General features: G+C 42.5%; 1 long non-coding RNA gene across 1 annotated transcript; it reads left to right on the top strand.

Moving 5' to 3' along the window:
• The first annotated feature begins 188 nt into the window (after positions 1 to 188).
• Positions 189 to 10,115, top strand: LOC133382396 (uncharacterized). The gene is made up of 3 exons (XR_009761940.1): positions 189 to 262; positions 1,800 to 1,888; positions 9,068 to 10,115. It is a non-coding gene; the product is annotated as an uncharacterized LOC133382396 (long non-coding RNA).
• The last annotated feature ends 5,361 nt before the right edge of the window (positions 10,116 to 15,476 follow it).

Here is a 15,476-nt window from a genome sequence, read left to right on the forward strand (position 1 = left end):
GGGATTGTGTGTGGGTGTCAGTGACAGCATGAACCGTGTGTGGGAGAGAAAACGAAGGAAGGAAGGAAAAGACAACAGCACGGGGCAGCTATAAGTGGCTCCAGATGGTTACCATGTAGAAATGTATAAAATTATGCATGGTACGGAGAAAGTGGTTAGAGATAGGTTCTTCTCCCTCTCTTGTAACTCATAGACATCTAATGAAGTGGAAGATTCAGGATAGACAAAAGAAAGTCAATCCTTCACACAGCACATAATTAAGGTATGGCATTTGCTCCCACAGGAGGCAGTGAGGCCCACCAACCTGGATGGCTTTAAAAGCAGATTAGACAATATATGGAGGATAAGGGTATCAATGGCTACTAGCCACGATAGTAATGGTCTGCTTCCACGGTTAGAAGCAATATGCTTCTGAATACCAGTTCCTGGACACTGCAGGAGGGGAGAGTGCTCTTGTGCTCAGGTCCTGCTTGTGGGCTTCCTATCGGCATCTGGTCGGTCACTGAGAGTACAGGAGTGTGGACTACATGGGCCGCCTGGTCTAGCAGATTCTTCTTCTGTTATGTTCATCTAGAGTTGCCAATAGTCTAGGAAAAATAACTAGCCTGGCCTGCTCCTATAGTTTTAACAGCAGGTTGATCTGCAGTTATCAGCAAGTCACTTTTGTATAGCAGGAAGATAAGCAATATAACTAGCTGCTATCTTGACAACAAGCTTGAATAAATTATTTGGGGAAGGGCCATAGCTCCATGGCAGAGCATCTGCCTTATGTGCAGAAGGTCCCAGGTTCAATCCCTGGCATCTCCAGGTAGAGCTGGGGAGACACTCCTGCCTAAAATCCTGGAGAGCTGCTGCCAGTCAGTGTAGATAGTACTGAGTAGTACTGGTAGATAATACAGATGGACCCAATGGTCTGGCTTGGTATAAGGCAGCTTCCTATATTCCTGTTACCTATATTCCTATATTTCCTTTTTTTAAAACCCTTTTTCTTTTAACTTTTTAAAAGATGTCTTGAAAGCTTTTAAAAAATGTTTTTAAAGATGTTTTGTTTTAATGTATTTTAAAGTCTGTTTTTATGATGCCTCTCCAAGAGAGGAAATGATCCCAGGCCATCTGAAAGAGGTGGCAGTGATCCTATTCCTTCAGAAACCCTCTTTGCACCCAGAAGATTTTAACAACTATAGGTTGGTTGCAAATGTGCCCTTCCTGGGCAAGGTTCTTGAGCAAGTGATCACCAACAAACTCAAAGCAATTTTGGTTGACCTAGGTGCAATCCTGCTGGGATGGTCATCTCCAGAAGGCAGCGCTTGGGGGTAGGGTTCATCCCTGTGGAGCCTTCATTATGGGGTTTATTTATTTATTATTTAATTTGTATCCCGCCCTTCCTCCCAGCAGAAGCCCAGGGCGGCAAACAAAGCACTAAAAACACTTTAAAACATCATAAAAACAGATCTTAAAATACATTAAAACAAAACAGCGTTAAAAACATGTAGAAAAAACTTTTTAAAAGGGTTAAACACATTATTAAAAAACATATTTAAGCAATTCTAACACAGATGCAGACTGGGATAGGTCTCAACCTAAAAGGCTTGTTGAAAGAGGAAAGTCTTCAAAAGGCGCCGAAAAGATAGCAGAGATGGTGCCTGCCTAATATTCAAAGTATTCCACAGGTTCCACAGGGTTTGAAATAATATCCCATGCTATGTAACACCTACATGAAACTGCTGAGATTATCCAAGGTTTTAGGGTGTGTTGCCATCAATACACTGATGAAACACAGCTCTGTTACTTATTTACAGCTTCAGCAGATGTAGCAGTGGATGTGCTGGATCAGTGCCTGGACTCTGTAATGGGCTGGATGACAGCCAACAGACTGAACTCAATCCAGGTAAGACTGAGGCACTGTTAGTGGGCAATTCCTCTTCTGGATTAATGGAATACATTCTGTTCTGTATGGGGTTACATTCCCCTTGAAGGAGGAGTTCAGCCTGGGGGTACTCCTGGATTCAACACTTGTAATTGGAGACACGAGTGGCCTCATCACACGGAGTGCCTTCTACCAGCTTTGGCAGCTAACCCAGCTGCAACCCTATGTCGATGGGGATAGGTTGGCTTTCATTATCTGGTAACCTTCAGTTTAGATTACTGCAATGCATTGTATGTGGGGCTACCTTTGATGATAGGTTGGAAACTACATGTAATGCAGAACACAGCAGCTACATTGTATTATATGGGTTGGAATCACTATATCTAGAGAATTGTCCCCATATGAACCTGCCCAGATCCCGAGATCATCATCTGAGGCCCTTCTCGGCATGCCACCTTTAAGAAGGTTCAGAGGGTGGTGGCAAGGGGCTACTCTGTAGTAGCTTCTCTGTAGGAATACTCTCCCCCAGGAAGCCTGGCTAGTGACAGCTTTGTTATTGTTTTGGCATTAAGCAAAGACATTTTTGTTTTCCCAGGCAGTTGGACACCACTGGTATGTTATTGTGCTGTTAAATCTGTTCTTAATAATGTTCATGTAATATTATTTATGTATTTACTTTGGTTGTAATTGCTTTGGGGCTTTGAGGAAGTGACATATATACATTCAATAAACCTGAACTGAAACCTAGATGTTCAAGTCTCTTCACAACATTTCCCTGATCACCCCAATCCACATTTGTTGTTGTTATGTGCCTCCAAGTCGACGGCGACCTATGGTGACCCTATGAATCAGCGACCTCCAAGAGCATCTGTCATGAACCACCCTGTTCAGATCTTGTAAGTTCGGGTCTGTGGCTTCCTTTATGGAATCAATCCATCTCTTGTTTGGCCTTCCTCTTTTTCTACTCCCTTCTGTTTTTCCCAGCATTATTATCTTTTCTAATGAATCATGTCTTCTCATTATGTGTCCAAAGTATGATAACCTCAGTTTCATCATTTTAGCTTCTAGTGATAGTTCTGGTTTAATTTGTTCTAACACCAAATCATTTGTCTTTTTCGCAGTCCATGGTATCCGCAAAGCTCTCTTCCAACATCATATTTCAAATGAGTTGATTTTTCTCTTATCCACTTTTTTCACTGTCCAACTTTCACATCCATACATAGAGATCGGGAATACCATGGTCTGAATGATCCTGACTTTAGCGTTCAGTGATACATCTTTGCATTTGAGGACCTTTTCTAGTTCTCTCACAGCTGCCCTCCCCGATCCTAGCCTTCTTCTGATTTCTTGACTATTGTCTCCATTTTGGTTAATGACTATGCCGATAATTCCAGAACTTACCATTGCAGGAGCTATGTTAATTCTTCTTCAGCAATACTTCTTTGTCTGTGTTTGATAATTTTATCTCTACCAGTTTACAGGGAGCAGATGTTAAGCTAAGCACTCTGTAATTTCTTGAATCCCTCCTAGATCCTTATTTATACATATAATGGTGTTACATCATCTGCTTTCCAGGTCTCTAGTATGGAAGCTGATCTTATGGACAAGTTACATATTCTTGTTAGAAGATCAGCTATTTCATATTACCTTTATTTAAAAACTCTCAGGTAGATGCTATCTTGGCCCTGTGATTTGTTAATATCCTTGTGTTGGGAGAAAAGTAGCAACCCATATTACAAGTGATCTGAACCAGTGAGGGGTAATAGACAGAACTGCAATCTATTCTGTCCTCTGCTGATTCCTCCCCTAAAGTGTTTGTTGCTTTTGCAGGCTTTGCTCCTCCCCTTCCTCCCTTCTCTTCCTTTGTTCTCAGTTACTTAGTAATTGCTTCCTGAGTACAAGCCACATCGCTGCTTCAACATGTATGACTTTACCTCTTTATAGTAATAAACCTTAAGTTTATTTTTTCAGCTACCAGTCTTGACAAATTATTTTTCCACTCTGCTGCAGTGTGTATCTACCAAAAACCCTAACAGGTTATAGGCCTATTAGCAGGACAGAAAGTCTGAATGAAAAAACCTGCACAGGCAGATATTAATGTACATACGTTAATCCCAAAATTGCAACCAGAGTATTTCCATGCATGGCTATACAGAACTGAGACCCAGCTGGATGATGATCTCCTGGAAGTTGTGGGGACAGAAAGACCCACACAAGGAGCTGAAAATATCACAGGGTGGGATTCCAAAAATTGCAAGGCAAACCCCCTATTAATTCAGTGTGTGGCTGACTTACAGCTTATACAGGTGAAGAATGAAGGAACAGCTAGAGAGATGTTATTAGCCTTGAAAAATCTATATGGAAAAACTGAGATGCAAGATCAGATTCAGATTTACAAAGAACTGTTTTCTGCGCAGTGAAAAGGGGGAAGGATCCCTTGAAACATATGGAAAAGTTATTGAATCTTGAGGCTCAACTGCATGCCACAAGAGGGAAATTGGATAATGAACAGAAAAGTGCAATTTTGCTGGCATCCCTACCACAGGAATATTCTACTTTTATGTCTGCTGCTGATGCAAAGGAAAACCCAGTCTTTAAACTGGTCTTAGCAGACTTTAAGAAGAAGAAAACAATAACAAGGATCAAATTACACAGTTAAGGGACAACAAAAGGAAAGGAAATTTGCATGCATTGTATTCCACCCAAGAGTCAATCAGAAAAAGTTCAGCCTATGTGTTTCAAATGTGGTCAGAAAGGACATTACAAAAGGGACTGTTTAACAGCCAATGGGAGCTCTCCGTTGTACAAAGAGAGACTTGCAGGCAAGGAGGGAGACAAATGAGAGCAGATTCAAACCAGCAGTTTCAACCAAAAGCAAACCAGTCCAAATCTCACAGTCATAAATGCTTTTCAATAAGATAAACCAATTCTAAAAATGGACTATGGTTCATTGACAGTAGGATTTCATCCCACATGACATCATAGAATTATAGAATCATAGAACTGGAAGGGACCTACAAGGGCATCGAGTCCAACCCCCTCCTAAATGCAGGGACCCAACTTAAAGCATACCAAACAGATGGCTGCCTCTTGAATGCTCCAGTGTTGGAGAGCCCACCACCTCCCTAGGTAATGTGTTCCATTGTCACACCGCTCTAACAGTTAGGAAGTTTTTTCTTGTGTTGAGCCAAAATCTGGTTTCCTGTAACTTGAACCCATTATTCCACTCTGGATAATCAAGAAGATATCATGCCCCCCCCACTGTGTGACAACCTTTCAAGTACTTGAAGAGTGTGACCTCTCCTCAGTCTTCTCTTCTCAAAGCTAAACATGCCCAATTCTTTTAGTCTTTCCTCATAAGGCTTTGTTTCCAGTTCCCTGATCATCCTTATTGCCCTCCCCTGAACCTGTTACAGTTTGTCTGCATCCTGCTTAAAGTGCGGTGTTGAGAACTGGACACAGTGCCCAAGATGAGGCCTAACCAGTGTAGAACAGAAGAGAACTAGTACGTCACGTGATTTGGAAACTATACTTCTGTTATTGCAGCCTAAACTAGCATTTGCCTTTTTTGCAGCCACATTGCACTGTTATATTCAGCTTATGATCAACAATTCCAAGATTCTTCTTGCATGTAGTTTTGCTGAGCCAAGTATACCCCACCTTATAACTGTGTAAAACTTTTCACTTATCCCTGTTAAATTTCATTCTGTTGTTTTCAGCCCAATGCTCCAGCCTATCAAGATCACTTTGAATTTGGTTTCTGTTCTCCAGGGTATTAGCTATCCCTCCCAATTTTGTATCATGTGCAAATTTTATAAGCATTCCCTGCACCTCCTCATCCAAGTAATTAATAAAAATGTTGACGAACACTGGACCTAGGACCAAGCCCTGTAGTATCCCCCCAGTTTGAGAAAGAAACAGTGATAAGCACTCTTTGAGTACGATTCTATAGCCAACTGTTGATCCACCTAATTGTTCCATCCAGGACACATTTAGCTAATTTGCTAATCAGAATATCATGGGGCACTTTGTCAAAAGCTTTGCTGAAGTCAAAATATATTATGTCCATAGAATTCCCAAAGTCTACCAAGGAAGTTATCCAATCAAAAAATGAGATAAGATTAGTCTGGCAGGATTTGTTCTTGATAAATTCAGGTTGGCTTCTAGCAATCACTGCATTGTTTTCAAGGTGCTTACAGAATGACTGATTTACAATCTGCTCCAAAATTTTCCTGAGGATTGATGTCAGGCTGACTGGTCTGTAATTCCTGGGTTCCTCCTTTTTGCCCTTTTGGAAGATAGGGACCACATAAGACTCCTCCAGTCATCCGCCATTTCACACATCCTCCACAATTTCGCAAAGATAATAGATAGTGGTTCCGAGAGTTCTTCAGCCAGTTTCTTCAATACTCTAGGATGCAGTTCATCATACCCTGGAAATTTGAACTCATTCAATATGATTAGGTATCCCTTGACTATTTGTCTATCAATCTCAAGCTACAAACCTGCCCCTTCAACTTCATGTTTGCTAGGAGGGTCAAAGACCTGTTTTGGGAGAAGACTGAGCCAAAGTAGGAAATGAGCACTTCTTCCATTTCTTTGTCATCATTTTGCCATCCTCATTGAGTAGCTGTACCACCATTTATTTTCTCTGTATTTTACTATGGTGGTTCCTGAAGAAAGCTTTTTTGTTTTTAAGCATCCTCACAAACCTCAGCTCATTCTCAGCTTTAGCTTTCTTGACACCATCCCTGCAATTCCATGCTACCTGTCTGTACTCTTCCTTTGAATCCTGGACTTCCTTCCACTTCTTGTATATGGCCTTTTATGTTTTCAGGCCATCTCTAAGCTTTTTGTGAAGCCACATTGGCTTCTTCTGCTGTCTTCCCCCTTTTTTTCCTCTTTGAAATTGTTTGCAATTGGTCCTTTAGAATTTCTTTTTAGAAACTCTCACTCATGTTGAGCTTCTTTTCTCATTATGGTCGCTTGCCAAGGAACCTTACTTATCATTGTTCTGAGTTTATTAAAATCAGCTTTCCCGAAGTCCAGGGTATGTGTATGGCTACTCTCAGTTTTTGCTTCCTTTAAAATGAAGAACACAGGTATAACATGGTCACTTTCCCGCAGAGTTCCTGTAACTGCCACTTCATCCACTAAGTCATCTCTATTTATTAGAATCAAGTCAAGGACAGCTGATCCTCTAGTTGCTTCCTCCACTTTCTGTAGGAGAAAGTTATCTCCAACACAAGTCAGGAATTTCTTGCAGTGGCCGTGTTTGGCAGAATTTGTTTCCTGACAGCTATCAGGGTAATCAAAGTCTCCCATTACTACTAAATCTTGCCTCCTCAAAAGATTGGCAATTTGCTTTTCAAAAGTTTCATCCTCATCTTCTCTTTGATTGGGTGGTTGGTAGTAGACTCCAACCACCATGTTCCTTTTATTCCTTGCCCCATTAATTTTAATCCAAATACGCTTGGTGGAGCTACCAACCTCATCCTCCTGTATTTCTGAGCAGCGATATACATTTTTAACATATGGTGTGACTCTGCCTCCGTTCTGTTCCTTCTGTTCTTTTGAACAAGTTATATCCTTCAGTTGCTATATTCCAGTCCCAGGAGTTATCCCACCAAGTTTCAGTTATACCTATCAACTCATATTTACCCTCCTGCATTAAGAGTTCAAGTTCATCCTGTTTGTTTCCCATACTCTGGGCATTAGTGACACAGACATCAAAGACTATGTGATTTACGGTCTGGCTTCCTTCGTACATTTTTATGAAAACTATTATTGGTCCCCATTAGAGCCGTCCCCTCAGTTCCTGTTACTGTACATAAGCTTTTGTCAATCATTACCTCCAAGTTTACGTCTCCCTCTCCCTTAGGATTCAGTTTAAAGCCCTCCTGATTAAGTTCTCCATACTGTGGCCAAACACATTCTTCCCAGTCCTTGTGGGGTGCAATCCATCACTTGCCAGCAGACCATCTTCCAGGAAGTGTAGCCCAGAATCCAAATCTCTCGCATTGGCGCCACCTTCATAGCCAGTCATTCACCTGAAGTATTTTTCTTTCCCTGCCTACTCCTCTTCTAAGAATTGGAAGGATAAATGAGAAAACTCTCTGGGCTCCAAAGTCCTTGAGTTTCCTTCCTACAGTTTCAAAGTCTGACATGATTTCTTCGTAGCTTCACTCAGCAGTATCATTCATTCTCACACGGATTAGAAGAAAGGAATATGGTCAGTGGGCTCTGAATGATGGCATCCCTTCAGTCACAACTCTAATCTGTCCTCCAGGGAGACAGGATACCTGGTGAGTTCATGGCTCTTCTTGACATATTTGGGCTTCAATGCCACGCAGCAGGAAGTCTCCCACCACCACCACTACTCTTTTCTTCCTGTTGTGGGGCGTAGTTTCAATGCCTCTGCTTGACTGAGCTTCAGCCTCTTGCTCACTGCCACATAGTGTCTTTTATAATTCATCCTCTGCAGGCTATCCTCCAGTCTCATCCTCAAGTGCCTGAAAGCAGTTCCATAGTTCCATCAGTGCAGGGTGTCTTCTAGCTCTTCTGCTCCTATCTCCCTTGTCCACTGAGTTTCCTCCAATCCGTTGTTCCTCTTCTCAGCTTCTGCTTCAACATGCTTTTGTTCTTCCTCCTCCTGCTGTACTTCTTTGTTGTTCCAACGTTCTGTCTAAGAACTCTTCATCTTCTCTTGTACTCTTAAGTGTGGCCATCTGCAGCTGCAAGCCTCTCACTTTTTCTTCCAACAGCACCACCAGCTTGCACTTGTTGCACATGTACGCCAACTTGTTCTCAGACAAGAAAACAAACATTGCACACACCTTGCAGGTCACCACCACTGGAGTGTCCTTTCCATCCATAGTTTCCATTACCTTTTGTTTCTTTCTTTCTACTTGTACTGGAATTGCCTGTGGTTTGTCCTATCCTCCTGGAAGGTTAACTTTCCTGTTTTAATATATTTTAAAGTCTTTTGTTTTCAAGATATTTTCAAGTGCTTTTAGTGTTTTAGTTTGACACCCTGGGCTCCTGGGAGGAAGGGTGAGATATAAATTTAATAATAAACAAATAATAAGGAAAGTGACAGAAAAATACACTAGGAAATGAGGGATAACATTTGTTGATACAATATCATCTGACCTCCCTTTCCTCCTTTTTCTTGGCTTTCTCTCTTTTTTCCTCCATCAGATGTGAATTTCTTCAGTGAACTAGACCCAAATAGAAGGGAACGTGTTTATTGCAAATGGGAACTCTCTGTCTGTTAAGGAATGCGGAAATGGAATTCTGACCTGCAATACAGAGCTTGGAGGCCATGAGGCAATAAGAAGAGATATTATGTTCATTCCAGATTTGAATGGAAAATTTTAAAGTATTGCCACTTTAACCATAAAGGGCTTCAGTGTGAACTTGTGTGACAACTAGTGCACAACCACCATGAATGGAGAACTGTATGCCAGAGCTTCTGAAAACCAGGGTGTGTTTGAACTACTGTCCAAGGGAATAGGCAAACATGATAAAATGCTGTACAATGACAGATTGCCTTGAGCTATGGCAGAGACAATTTGGACGACATGATATAAATGCCATACTTGATCTGGAAAGGAAGAATCTAGTCAAAAGCATAACAGCAAAGATGTGCAACAGTGGCAATGACAAGTGTGTAAACTGCCTAAAGGCGAAAGGCACAAGGCCATCTATTCCCAAAGAGAGTAAAAGACACTCAAAGAAACCAAAAGGTGTCCGTTTAATTCCTCCTCCTTTTAGTTTTGTTTTTAACCTAATATTTAAGCAAGCTGATGTGCATTCTCTGCTTCCCAAAAATTATTTCCAACATTCTTCCTCTTTTCTTTTTTTCCTCACAATTTAGAAATTTTACCCCCTGTCCTCTCTCACCAAAAACCCCATCAACATCAATAATAATAATAATAATAATAATAATTGGCCAGTTTTACATTTGGTACCAAAAAAAGCCAATGACACAAACGATATTAATAACAATAAAAAGGATGCCAGATGTATGTGAATAGCTCATCAAAATTTTGATTTGCTGAAATACAGAAATCTGATTATCATCAACTGTGAATCATTTTGAACTTGGAGAATTTGGAAACCTTTTCCCACTGGAGATCTCTTACTGGAAATATGTATTTGCCCAAAATGCAGGTAGCTTCAAGTCAAAGGCTGTAGTTTCCTCCAGAGCAGTGATGGCAGAGGTGTTTCAAGACAAGGCATATATTGTTTACTGCATGAGGCTGGTCCTCTGGCTCTGTTCTCAACAGCAGCCAATCAAACTCAATCTGTTGTCTTTTCAGTCTCTCCAAGTATGAAATCTTGCAGTCCCCTATACTTCCCCATCCGAAGCAACACCTCTTTCATGTTTCTTTTCTACAAATGCACCATAACATACAGCACCAAGGGTGATGGGTAGAGGTGTGCTGGGATTGAAAAGGCCAAATGTGAAATGTGTCCCTTTCCCAACAGCATGAAGGCCCAAAGAGAGAAGACACAAATGATAGAAGAGAAGCCAGTCTAATGAGGGCATATCTATATTAAGGTGGTTTTATACCATTCACACTGTCAAAATCCCCCCCTGCTCCCTGTGATGTTCCTGCTTGTAGGGTAAAAATGGTAAGTGCTGTTTATATAGAAGACATATGGTAAGTGGAGTGAAGGGGGAGTACATGAGCAGTAGAATGCTGGATGATTGGCTGAGCGTTTGAGTGGCTGGGAGTATAAATGGAAGAATGACAGTTGAATCTGGGTGGATGTTGGGAGTGTGGAGAAAGGTGTTTGAGGGTGGATGTTGGGAGTATGGAGAAAGAGGTGTTTGAGGGTGGAGGTCAGGAGTGTGGAGAAAGAGGGAGTTGGAGTTCTGATTAATAATAAGTCAAGTACAAAACAGGAATAGATGAAACCATACGCTTGTGAAACATTCTAAAACTAATCTTGTTATTTCTGATATTTAATAAATACTTATTTGGTTTACCAAAGGCCTGATCCTTGGCTGGGGGATATACATACCAGAAGGGAGGGCAAGGTAATTACCAAGGCTGAACAGAAACAGTATCTAATGGTGGCAGCGGTGAAGGGAGGAATAATAACAATTCAAGTATCCAGAGCAACCCAGAGTTGTATGCGTTATCTATAAAGATACAAGGGGGTTGGGAACAGCATAAGCACGCAGTCACAAAAGTAACCAGCTAGAGAGAGACTCAGGCAAAGTCTCTGGGAGTATTGGTTATAGGGCGTGACTGGTGGTGCTGCCTAGCAGGGGGATCTAGTGAGATCTGTGCTAGAGCGGAGTGAGAAACCATATAAAGGACGGTCCGGACTGGTGGTATCCCTGGTGGTGCCTAGTGAAAGGCAGTAGCCACAAGCAGGTGGGAACCTGACAGGGAGAACCAGGGAAGGACGTCACATGTGGTGGCAGAGGTGGGATTCGAACCCTAGAGAGTCCCTAAAAGTGGTGTGGCTAAAAGAAATAACAAATAAAGATTACTTGTGAGAGTGACTGGCAAAGAGTGTGTGGCAAAGTGCGAGTGAACTTCTAAAAACATGACTGAATATATAAAGATGAAAAGAGAGGAGCTGGTGGAGAAGTGCATAACATTCAATTTACCTCACGAGGGTAAAGGGGTAGATGAATTGCAAGTAGCATTGATAGCATTCGCATCTGTTCAACAAAAACAACCTGACAGAGAACCCAGAAGGGTACTCAAGCAATCCCGCTTATATAGAGTATTTGAGAGAGAAGTTAAAGTTGGAAACTGAGAGATTGAGGATGGAAGGTGCAGAGAAGGAAAAACAGCGGGAGTTGGAAATTGAGAGAATGAGAATGGATACTGAAAGGATGAGAATGGGGTTTGAGGAGAGGGAGAAGCAACGAGCATTGGATGCTGAGATACAGGTGGAAAAGTTAAAATTTGAAAGAGAGAAGTTTCATTTTGATGAAACAAGAAAGGACAGAAATGAAACCAAAATAAAGGTTACACCAAAAGATTTTGCGGTGTTTGAACCTGGACAAGACCCACAGATTTACCTCAACACCTTCGAAAAGACAGCTCAAATGTGGGGGCTACCGGAGGATAAATATATGCAATATTTATCAAATCTGATCAAAGGGGAATTGGCAGAGGTATACCAATATTTCCCCTCACACAGGCCTGTCACATATGCCAAGTTTAAAGAGGCAGTGTACAAAAGATTCAGACTGGGACCTGACTACTTTAGGAAGTTATTTCGAAACTGTCAGATCCAAGCAGGGAGATCTTTTGTTGAACTGGGAGCAAAATTGATGGACATATTTGGAAAGTGGATGGGAAGTGTCAAAGCTCAGTCAGTGGAAGAGGTGAAAAGCCTCATGATACTGGATCAATTATTCCATCAATTACCACCAGAAATAAGGCTCCTGGTCAAAGACCGTTCCCCTACGTCGGTGCAGGAGGCCGCAGAGATGGCGGATCATTTTGCCTCCAACAGAACTGGCTGGGTGGGGAAAACATCAAGAGAGTTTAAACCCAGACCATATAATGGTGGCAGAAAGGATGTGGTACCACAGCGAGTGAGTCCTCCAATAAAGTCTGAAGGGCACAGGACACCCCAGAGTGGATCTGTGTACCCTAAAATGGAGGAGAAATTATGTTATAAATGTGGTAGACCGGGGCACCTACGTTTTCAATGTGAGGTTGCCAACCCCATTGGTAATCCTGCTCAGGGAAGGGCAGTGAACAGAACCAAGGGAGTTAGAAACGAAGAAGGTTCAGTTCTGCCAGATAAACTGGACAAATGTAAAAGACTTTGATTCGAGTCTGAGGGAAGAAGTGAGTGTGCAAGGGGCAAATTATTGGGCATTGCTTGATACTGGTGCCGCTCAGACATTACTGAGGCCAGATTTGATAAAATCTGAGGAAATATTACCTCAGGAAACGGTGACAATCCAAGGAGTGAGGGGTGAACCAGAAAGCATACCCATGGCCCTGATAAAATTAAAGTGGAGAGGAAAGGAGGAAATATGTAAAGTAGGTATTAATGCCCAACAACAAGAACCAGTGATACTGGGAAGAGATGTTATGGGGGCACAAGGAAAAATATATGTGGTGACCAGACAACAACTTGGCAAAGCAACAGAAACCATGTTAACAGAGGCCGAAGAAAACAGGGTGGAACCTGTTATCGAGCCTAAGGTCGCCATAGCAACCCCTGGCAGGCCTGCTAAAAGAGACAAACTGTATCGAATGGTCTCTAGTGAAGAGGCAGAGCAGTTCAGGGAAGAGCTGGATAAGGATGCAAGTTTGAAGCAAAGTTACTGGTATGATAGAACAGCCAGAGAACGTGTGTATGATGTGGGAGATATGGTTATGGCATTCATACCCAGGAAACACGATAAATTACAGGCCAACTGGGAGGGACCATATACCATAAGGGAAAAGCTTGACACAGTGACGTATGTGATAACCACAGGCCAATTAAAAAAGCATAAAGTGGTTCATGTAAATATGTTGAAACCTTATCACACCAGGGATGCAAAGGTGTTGCAAGTTACCTTATTCCCTGAGGGAAGTGGGCCTGAACTTCCAGATTTGGTACAGGAAAGCAAAGCAAAAGGAGGGGTAGATCAATTCGAATGGTCACAGGAGGTGAAGGAAGAAGTCAAGAAAGAGATTCTAAGAGTTTAAAAAAATTATGGGGATCTCTTCAGCAATAAACCTGGCCGAACCAGTATAGCCAGACATCCAATTGATACTGGAAATCATGCCCCAATCAGATCTGTTCTGTACTGTGTGAATGGGAAAGTTTTGAATGAAATTAGAAAGGAGGTTGAAGACATGTTGGAACTAGGAGTGATCAGGGAATCCATCAGTCCCTGGGCCTCAAGTATTGTACTGGTTCCGAAAAAAGATGGAACCACAAGGTTTTGTATTATCGTTTAATCAATAAAATTACTGTCCCAGATGCGTATCCTATGCCTAGGGTGGACGCAATGTTAGAGCTATTGGGAGCAGCAACCATTATCTCTACCATAGATCTGTGTAAAGGATTTTGGCAGATGGAATTAGACGAGCAGTCCAGAGCCAAAACTGCCTTCAGTACACCAGACGGGTTATATGAGTTTGTGACTTTACCCATGGGACTAAGGAACTCACCAAGTTCTTTTCAGAGACTAATTAATACTGTGTTACGAGGCATGTCAGATTTCGCAGTGGCCTATATAGATGACGTGGCCATTTTCAGCAAGTTGGTGCCTGAGCATGTCCAACACCTGGCAGCAGTATTAGAGGCATTTAAGAAAGCAGGGCTAACAATAAAAGCCAAGAAATGCCAGTTTGGGTTGAATGAAGTGATCTATTTAGGACATAAGGTGGGGAGTGGAAAAATAACCCCCTTATGGAGCAAAGTTGAGGCAATACAATCGTGGCCCATCCCCTTAACTAAGAAACAAGTTAGGGCATTTTTAGGTGTGGCTGGTTTTTACCATAAATTTGTAAAAGATTTTGGGGAAATTGCAACCCCCTTGCATGAGCTAACAAGGAAAAAGTGTGCTGAGCATGTGGTGTGGACGGATGAATGTCAAAAGGCTTTTGACCTTCTGAAGCAAGCCTTGTGCCAAGGGCCTGTATTAATAGCACCAGATTACGAGCAACCATTCATCGTGGCTATGGATGCGTCGGACCTAGCGCTGGGAGTCGTCTTGCTACAAGAGAGAGGAGGCACCAGACATCCAGTGGCGTATATTAGTCGCAAGCTGACATCGAGGGAGAAGAATTATTCGTCGGTCCAAAAGGAGTGCCTAGCGGTCGTGTGGGGACTGAGCAAGTTGCGCCCATACGTGTGGGGACGAAGATTTACAGTGACGACGGATCATCGAGCATTGTTATGGTTACAGACTATGAAAAATCATAACACTATGCTGCAGAGGTGGTCCTGGGCTCTACAAGATTACCAGGTGGACTTCAAGTTCATAAAAGGCAAGGACAATGTATTGGCCGATGGACTTTCAAGGCAGGTGGCCGGGACTACAGTGACGTGACCCAGACACCAGGAAAAACTTCCTAACTGTTAGAGCGGTATGCGAATGGAACCAATTACCTAGGGAGGTGGTGGGCTCTCCCACACTGGAGGCATTTAAGAGGCAGCTGGACAGCCACCTGTTGGGTATGCTTTAACATGGATTCCAGCATTGAGCAGGGGGTTGTATCCAGAGCAACCCAGAGTTGTATGCGTTATCTATAAAGATACAAGGGGGTTGGGAACAGCACAAGCACGCAGTCACAAAAGTAACCAGCTAGAGAGAGACTCAGGCAAAGTCTCTGGGAGTATTGGTTATAGGACGTGACTGGTGGTGCTGCCTAGCAGGGTGATCTAGTGAGATCTGTGCTAGAGCGGAGTGAGAAACCATATAAAGGACGGTCCGGACTGGTGGTATCTCTGGTGGTGCCTCGTGAAAGGCAGTAGCCACCAGCAGGTGGAAACCTGACAGGGAGAACCAGGGAAGGACGTCACACCCCCCCCCCCCAAGAATCCTAGGAATTATAGTTTGGAAAGGGTAGATAGCTTTTCAGGAAAACTTAGGATTTGGCCTGATCTGCAGCAGTAAATG

This window comes from Rhineura floridana, chromosome 3, assembly GCF_030035675.1.
Source record: "Rhineura floridana isolate rRhiFlo1 chromosome 3, rRhiFlo1.hap2, whole genome shotgun sequence".
Lineage (NCBI taxonomy): Eukaryota > Metazoa > Chordata > Lepidosauria > Squamata > Rhineuridae > Rhineura > Rhineura floridana.